The sequence below is a fragment of the Limanda limanda genome, chromosome 7 (genome assembly GCF_963576545.1).
Source record: "Limanda limanda chromosome 7, fLimLim1.1, whole genome shotgun sequence".
Classification (NCBI taxonomy): Eukaryota; Metazoa; Chordata; class Actinopteri; order Pleuronectiformes; family Pleuronectidae; genus Limanda; species Limanda limanda.
Genome location: NC_083642.1, coordinates 11,356,901 through 11,365,811, shown reverse-complemented (window position 1 = coordinate 11,365,811; position 8,911 = coordinate 11,356,901).

Genomic DNA, 8,911 nt, shown 5'->3' with positions numbered 1-8,911 from the left:
GTGGTTTATATGCAGTAAAAGAAAGGAAATGTCATTAAAACCCCTCTGGGCGTGTTCAGTGAAACATGCTAAATGGGTCTTAAAGGTTTTATTGATCCCTTCCAATGATGTAAATCAACACTTCAACTTCTAATTTAACAGTAAAGATAAATGGGAAGGTTTTCAGGGCACATTTACAGTAACTCACTTCTGAGCCGAGAGATCTGTTCGGCCGATCTCCAAATATTCATGAAATGCACCAGCGTGTCCCTGTGAGGTTCCCTCTGTCTTTGCGTGCTTGAAGTGTTGAACTGGGTTCCTGCCGGTTTGTTTGGAGCTGTCCAATCAGGCGTGCGGGATATGGACACAAACTGACATCAAAGACATGACACTGCCACCATTCAGAGTCATGGCCTACTTCTCCCTCTCTTTGTTTCTCTCTCTCTCTCTCTCTCTCTCTCTCTCTCTCTCTCTCTCTCTGTCTGACTGTCTATCTGTCTGACGGTCTGTCTGTCTCTCCATAACAGTCCATCTCTGCCCCTAAAACACACATTGTTCACACTTATATCCTAAAATCCAGTGAGAGTTAAATCCACTGTTGGTGAAGTGTAGTATCACCTGATGTAAAGTGTCTTAAAGTGGCACAAAATAACTTTTTCCTGATTATTTAGTTGATTTGTGTTCATATTGATGATGGATTGTCCCGGATCGGTGGAAGAAGTTGCTCAACACATTTATTTATGATGCTCAGATGTCGGTAAATCATTGTCCACATTCACTTTAGATCCAAATACGATGGTTTCAGCCTGGCTGTTAAAGTATTTTCTCTAATATTGTTTCCAACTCTTCAGATTTAAATGCTGCAGGAGGTAGCAGGAGTATTAAAGCCTTCTTCCCCAGGATAGAACACTATAGCTGGAGCCACACTGTAATCATACTGTGTGCACTTCCATTGCCCCCCCACAGCAGGGGATAACTAACCCCGCTGACCTGACATATTATGGCTCTGCTAAGGGAACGAGGCTAGACGATGACACTCTCCGACCATAACTGGGCTGTGTGGTTGCCCTAAACTGATGTGGTCAGGAGACTGGGGAGAGATTAACATCGTATCATAAGTATTAAGGAGGAAGCAGAGACGAGAAAAGAGGGTCAGCTGCTCGGATCATCGCTGCTCAGTGTGAAGAAGGGAAACTGGGCGAGAAACGGTTAATGACTTTCACCAGGATGAGCAAATGATCTGTCTCACTCTCTCTCTCTCTGTCTCTCTCTCTCTCTCTCTCTCTCTCTCTCTCTCTCTCTCTCTCTCTCTCTCCCTCTCTACGGCCTGATCTCCCTGTCTCTCTGTGTCTATCAACCCACAAAGGAGTCATGCAACTTGCAGGACGCGACACCCTGACCAGTATTGGTGCAGAGGTGTGTGGAGCAACACACACACAAACACACACACACACACGCACTCTCCCATATCTCGCTGACTGTTCCCACAGCAGGGCAGACACCAGGCTGTTTATTTAACCATTAGCCTGGGGAAGGGGAGCCGAGAGCTGAGGGTACAGAGGAACACATTGCTTTTAGTAAAATCGCATCGTATATGCACATATGCACACACACACACACACACACATTTAGGCTTTAAATGTCTTAAAATTTCCAAAATGTTCGTATTCTTGAAACAAGATGATGATACATATTGATTAATTATAAAACTTTTAATAAAAAAGTGTATTCAATAAAGTCAGATTAGGATTATGCTACACAGTGTTCCTTGTGACCTCTTTTCTCATCGTGAATACAAATGATCATGACTTGACACGTGGCACATGTCTCTCTCTCTGCAGTGTGTTTAACCTTGTGCTGCTGCACCTGGACGTTTATCTGACGTGACACAAATACATCAGGTCTGACCCAGTGAGACTGGCATTGGGACTCTTATGTAAAAGTGAGCAAGCTTATTCAGACTTGAGACTGACTTTTAATCTGGTTAAAGAGTGTAAGGAAGTTTGTTCTCAGGCCTACTGATAAATATAAGTCCCAATATTCTAAATATACTCTTTTACTGCAGTTTTTTGGTGTCTACCAATTCCTCAGGGAAACATTTGTCTCTCATGCTGCTAATTGCTCCACTAAGTTCAGCAGCTAGTGGCTTACTTTGTTTCTCTCTACACTTTTAAGAGTTTTTACGCTTTAAATCCACATCACATTGATCCTTGTAATGTATCAGTTGTCAAAGTGACGTAACTACTCCAGACGAAAAGTAGAGTTACAACACAAATGAATGAGAACTAAAAGAGAGGGAGCTGCAATGTGATTCCGGAGGGGGAGAGAGAGGGGGAGAGAGAGAGATGTTTTTTAAGTTAAAGATATTATGAGGTGATGACTGACTGATGGGGTGGGAACATCATTTTCCATAATAGCAGCCAAAGCCGAAAACACACACACACACACAGACACACACACACACACACAGGCATAAATATGATATTGAAACCAGGATATAGTAAAAGATGCTTTATATGTGACAATATGCTCACATTGAGACATGCACTCACTGTAATCTTGTCTCCCTTTCACTATGACACACAGACACGCGTGAGCACACACACACACACACACACACACACACACACACACACACAACACACACACACAGAAAGAGAGAGCCAGACACAAAGGGAAAACTGTACTTACCGGAGCTCCTCCACCCTGTAATCCTTTCAAACCAAACCAGGCCTGCACACCTGCAGTGAGAGCTGTATGACAAGTGCTGTGTCTGAACAGCCATCCAGAGCAGATTGCACGTCACACACAACTCGTACTGTAGAACTGCATTAGAGGTTTTCTCAGGTCAGGTCACGATCCCTTCTTAAGAATCCCAAATCTCAGCATCAGTTCTGGTCAGCATATGTGTTGTGAATCCCCCTGAGGCCAGCGTTACAGACCTGCTGCTGCTCGTGCACATATGTGGACCAACACACGAGTACACGGGTTGTTTCTGTTTGTGCTGGTGCAAAAAGAGAGGGGGGCCGATCCCTGTGGGTGAGACGACCCTTGGTTTCTGGGGCTTTTGAGGATTGAGGAGGATGAGGGCAGCAGAAAACGGGGTCGAGAAGCGTATGGTGTATAATCACACAGGCTGGATGACACTGAAAAGCCTGAGGCCAACACTGACAAACACAGCTGCTTACTGACACAGTAAATCTACTGGATGACTCTCTGCCCTTGTCAGGCTGCCTACAAACACACATTCATGCACACACACACACACACACACACACACAAAAACATGCTTGAAACTGTGCATGTTTGAGGGGTTTTTCAGTGCCACTGGGTTGTCTCAGGTTGGATAATAACTCTTGGCCTGTCAGAGCAGAGAGCGAGCTGTCCAAAAAGCTGTCAACATCCCACTTACCCTATAAGCAGCGCGACTGTGGCCTGTGCTTACGGGATCTTTTCAGGCAGTCTTCCCGACGCACTTCAGCTGACACACGCTGTTAAAGCTCCTGGAGTCACGCGCTGCCTCTCCCTACTGGAGCTGAAGGTACAAAACAGAGTTTGCACAATTCCTTTTGGTGAAAGTTCAATGACATATGAGTTGTAGTAGCTCTTTTAGACCGAATTGTCATGGGACCAGAGAATTTGTCCGGTTATGGATAAAGGAAAAAAAACTGGTGGTGTTTGAAATGTAGGAAAACGAAAATAAGCAACACCACAGAGTCATCATGTTTTTATACACATCAAAAAACTTGACTGATCTGCTGAGAGTTGTCCTGGTATTTATTTTACTCATAGAATATAACCGTGATTAATCAATTAGCAAATCATGTTTTATTTATGTATTTCTCTGAATCTCTGAATTTGCTCTCATCTCTGTTCACTCACACGCTAGCTCTCGCTCTCTCTTGTTCACCTGACATCAACTTGTTCACTCCCTCTCTTTAGCTTGCCCATTTTTCTGTAGCCAGAATGGCAACAACAAAGCCTAACTTTGTTTTTATCATTACTGAACATTAAGAAGTGTCCACCCCTCGCCCTGATATGTCAGAGTCACAGCTCAGCTGCAGAACTTTTCATATCATCTTTTCTTCAGAAGCCACATTTCTTAAAAAGTTTTGAGCTGTTTAACAGATATTAATTTTGAGATTTAGATGTGGCAACAGATGCTATATTGTGAGACGATATTTAAATTTGCTAAAGTTTTGTTGTCTCTAACTTTCTCCATTATTTTAAATGTCAATACAGCCATTTCATTAACCTGTAGTTTTGTTTCTTCTTCATGATTTTATCTGAAGCTTGATTTATCTGCTGGTCTTGATGAGCTAAGATTAATCTCGTACATTGGTATGTTTGTCAAATGTATCTCATAGTTCCCCAAAAGGTTCTTGGTCCCCTGAGGAAAGTCCCAGCTGAGGTTACACTGTCTAGCACTACTAGTGATCTAAAACACCACAGGGATCCTTTCCCTTGTGGATCAAACTTAAACAGTAGTCATCATCCGTCAAGTGATGGGGTGTTGAAAAATTAAAAGAAAGTTCACCTTCTCTCCTTTCATTTTTCTTCTTCTTCTTCCCTCATCGATCTGTTCGTCTTTCCACTGCTTCGTCACTGAGGATGGAGGCTGTTCAACAACATCTCTACTTTTCATTAAAAGTAACTTAGTTGTAAGAACTCATAATCGTCTGTACTTACTGTGTGTGTGTGTGTGTGTGTGTGTGTGTTTGTGTGTGTGTGTGTGTGTGTGTGTGTGTGTGTGTGTGTGTGTGTGTGTGTGTGTGTGTGTTTGTGTTTGTGTATTTACTTAGGTGCATTAGAGTTAATGTCCCTCCGGCCACACTCAGGCACGGATGGAATAATGAACTCGGACAGAGAAGTTTACGTCCCACACGTGCGCAGAGCGTAGGCTGTAACTCAGAGCCGTCGGCTTTGTGGGAGGCCGACTTGTCCTCATCTCGGAGAATTAATACAAGTTGTCCACTTGTGAGGAATGAGATTAAAACGCAGTTGGCGCTTATTAAACCCCAGAATGAACAAGGAGGCATAAAGGCTCTCAGCGCGCCTGTGTTAGAAGTTGTGAGCGTGTGTGTGTTTGTGTGCGTGCTGTGCATTAGGGCACAGTGTGTGTGCAGGGCGGGGGCTTGAGATTCCTTGTTGGAGATGATTACTCTCATAAAAACCTCTGCTCTCTAAATTGCCCCCCCGCCCTCCTCCTCCCTCCATCAGCAATCTAAACACACTTAATCAAGCGCAGGTGTGTCCTGATGCATTTACAGACGCCTCGCTGACAGACAATCTGCTGCAGCCAGATGAGAGGAGAGGAGAGGAGGCAGGAGGCGCTCTGACATCTTTTTCATATCTTTACTTTGTGCATGAAGGAAGTGGGTGAGGGATAGGATTGAAAATATAATGACAAGAAACAGGCCACACATTGCTCCTCTTCTCTCCTCTTCTCCTCTTCTCCTCTTCTCCTCTTCTCTCCTCTTCTCCTCTTCTTCTCTTCTCCTCTTCTCCTCTTCTCCTCTTCTCCTCTTCTCCTCTTCTCCTCTTCTCCTCTTCTCCTCTCAGTCCTGTCTCCTAATTCACTGCTGGATCGGCCACTGTTGGGGATCCGTGGGTTAATATGGTTACCGGGATAACAATCTCCCCCTGCATCGCTCCATGATAGATGAGCGCCGTGTGTGTATGTGTTGAGTGATTGAGCAAGTGGGTGAGTGAGTGAGAGATAAAGTAAGCGGCGGGTGTGTAAAAATGTGCGTGCGCGCTGGTGCGATTGTTTGTGTGCGTGTGTGTGTGTGTGTGTGTGTGTGTGTGTGCGGCCCACAAGTGAGCGCGTGGAAGCGGAGGGGCCAGTGGTATCCGTCAGGGGAGAACAATGGCTTTTAAATGAATCTGGGAGCTCGTAAATCACACAAAGAGAGAGCCCAAATGCAGCACTGATTGCCTGGATGTCAGAGTCGGCGGACGACAGGAAGGAGCGAATGAATGAGGGAATGAACGAGAGCCCCAGCGAGACACCTTGTTAACGCCTGAACAAAACGCCTCCATTAGGAACCAATGGCCTACTTATGCAAATGAGTCCACATACGCAGACTTTCTCTCCGGAAAAGTTCTGTCCTTGGGAGGCACACGCAGTCAGTCAGCGCGGACAAATGTAAATAAATCAAAGGACAAACACTTCCATTGCATATTTGCCAGCCGGAGTTAAAGCTCACAGAGAACTTACAGTTGGGGCCTTTGCACCTCAGCCTGCGCTGGTGTTGCCTAACACTTTGAATATTTCACACGAGTGGAAGACAAAGATCTTGCCTAACTTACCAATCACTGAATATAGGCTTTTCTTAATCGGGTATAATTTGGATTGTCTGGATAAAGGTATAATTTCGATGGCACTGTTTTGTGGCGGTGACTGTATGTGTTAATGCCCAGCAGTTGTAAATCATTAGAGCCAGGCTTCATTATGGTTAGTAGCAGTGTTGCCTCAGAGAGAGAGATGAGTGGTAGGCAGGGTGTAATTACAGGTATGTGGGGAGAAAACATGCAATTAGGGATGTAGAGGAGGCAGTTTGAACACTTTTTAGCTCGTGTGGTGTGGAGGCTTGTTTACTTCTCCCCTCCCCAGTGGTGAAAACCCTCAAAGTACATTCATTTACTTGCGCTGTACAAATGGTGCCTATACTTTGAGTATTTGCTCCTTTATAATGTATCCTGTGACTCTTCGTGTGGATTCAGATGTAAAATTATTGGAGCTGTGCCGTTACGGTTAATTAATAAGATCCAGCTGCAGAACCGATTAATGTGTTTTTAGTTAGAACTAATACTTAGCATTTTAGCATGGCAGAATTTACTTTCTCTTTTTTGTCGCATCTGTAGACTGTAAATAAAGATGGACGACGTGACAGCTCCCCAAAAGTGAAGCCAAAATGCCGATCGCCACCTGGTGGCTGGCTGTGGTGTAGGTTATACATCCTGCCTCCTGTATGTTAGTTAATGGGACAAACACCAAACTAAAAAGTCAAAGTAAACGTCAAATGAATTTCTCTCAAAGATTGTTTCTGCCAAAAATTCTTTAATTTTTGTTTTGAGTCGTTTTTTGATGCTATTAAAATGGGTAAATGTCATGATTGACAGTACAAAGTGATCTTTGATATGACCACTGCAGCAGCTCATATGTCATGATTTAGAGGTGAATCTATTGCATTCAACACTACTTTTTTATATTTGCATGTATATCTTACATGAACCAATTCGAATATTTACTTAAGTCAATATCTTGAAAGGCTCCTTCCACCCCTCCTCCCCTCTTATTTTCTCATGCCCTGTGTGAACTGTAGGCAAATAACAACTGTCACTTGTCACTGTTGAGGCTTGAGGTCAGGTTAACTCGTTTGGCCACCCGGAGCCCCCCAGCTGATGATCCAAGGTCAGAGAGGAGAGGTCAAGGGTCGAGGCCTTGCTGGTCACCTCTTACTTTCACCTGTCTTTTCAGAGGGAGCAACAGAAATAGAGGAGAGAAAAGAAGAGTGTGAGAAAGTGGAGACACAAACGTAAACCTGGGTCTGAAATTACTGTCTTTTTTCCTCCCTGTTACATAAAATGACAAGTAAAACCAAATTTGAACAAAACCAACAATTCCAACAACTGTGTTCTCGTTCTTTCTCTCTTCCCCTTTCTCCTTCTCTCGCCCTCCCTCCTTCGCTGTAACCATAATAGTGTGTAATGTGCTGGCTGATTAGGACTTTGACGGCGAGGTTCAGACCAGCCACCCAGACACTGAGGTTAGTTAGTCTGGGTTTTGTGGCCAGACTGTTTGGCTGGGAAAACCCTTCTGTTAGTTAAAGCTAGCTTAGCCGCAAGTCCCATTCCCACGCATGCCCGCTGTCCGGACACACACCTGCTTCAAATAAACAACGACGCAACAGTGTTGCAGAGGAAACTGAAACATGCATTTCTGAATCCAAACTAAAGGCTCTGAGTAAACGGTGGGAGGTCCCTACGAGAGCGGGACGCACAGAAGACACACGCTTCCTAAACAAGCGGACAGTCACTCCTTAAGGGCAAGTGTGAGTCTTGTGACCCCAGAAACCGAGACAGCTGCTCTCGTCCAATCAGGACTGAAGAGAGAAAAAAGCACAAGGTCATAAAAGAGACAATATGACCACCACTGAGGGCAAGAAGGACAGGTGTGTATCTGTCGGTGTACAGTGCCGAACACTCACAGAAGTTGGTTCCCGCACACGCTCTCTGTATTTGTTTCTCTGACGCACACAGCGGCGCAGGGAGACACACAAACACACAAACACACAGGCAATATTTACAATACTTAGAGTGACGGGTTAGCGAAGGTGTGACTGACCTCCTCAGTCATAATTAAGAGGCTTGGAGAGCAGAGCCTTTAGGCCTTTAGGCCAGCCGGGCTGCCCTGCCCAGACACACTCCCTCAGACTGCACTGTTTATGTTTCATTAGAGCACAATTATATGTCGCATCCCTCCCTCTCATTGCCTCTCACTCTCACACTCTCTCCAACTTTCCCTGATTCTTTCCTGTGTGTTAAGTGCATGCATGCATTTGCTCTTTTTGGCCCCAGTGGGATAAGAACATAACAGTGTGAGTGTGTGCGTGCGTGTGTGTGTGTGTGCATGTGTGCGTGTGTGTGTGCGTGCCGTGCTCCACTGAGCAACAATATTTGTCCCCCACCAAATCCTTATCATAGGTCAAACAAGCAGCTGAGAGGCCCTAGACTTTGCTGTACATACACAGAGAAGAAGGGGGAGGCGGGGGAAAGGAGCAGAAGGAAAGAGTGTAGAGTAGAAGAAAAATGGATGAAAGGGGAAAATATAATGGAGGAGTTTGAGATGAAGGAATGTGGTTGGTTCTGTTGGAGGAGACGGTTGTGTTTGATGGGGAGAAGGAGAGGACGAGGAGGAGTGCCTTCC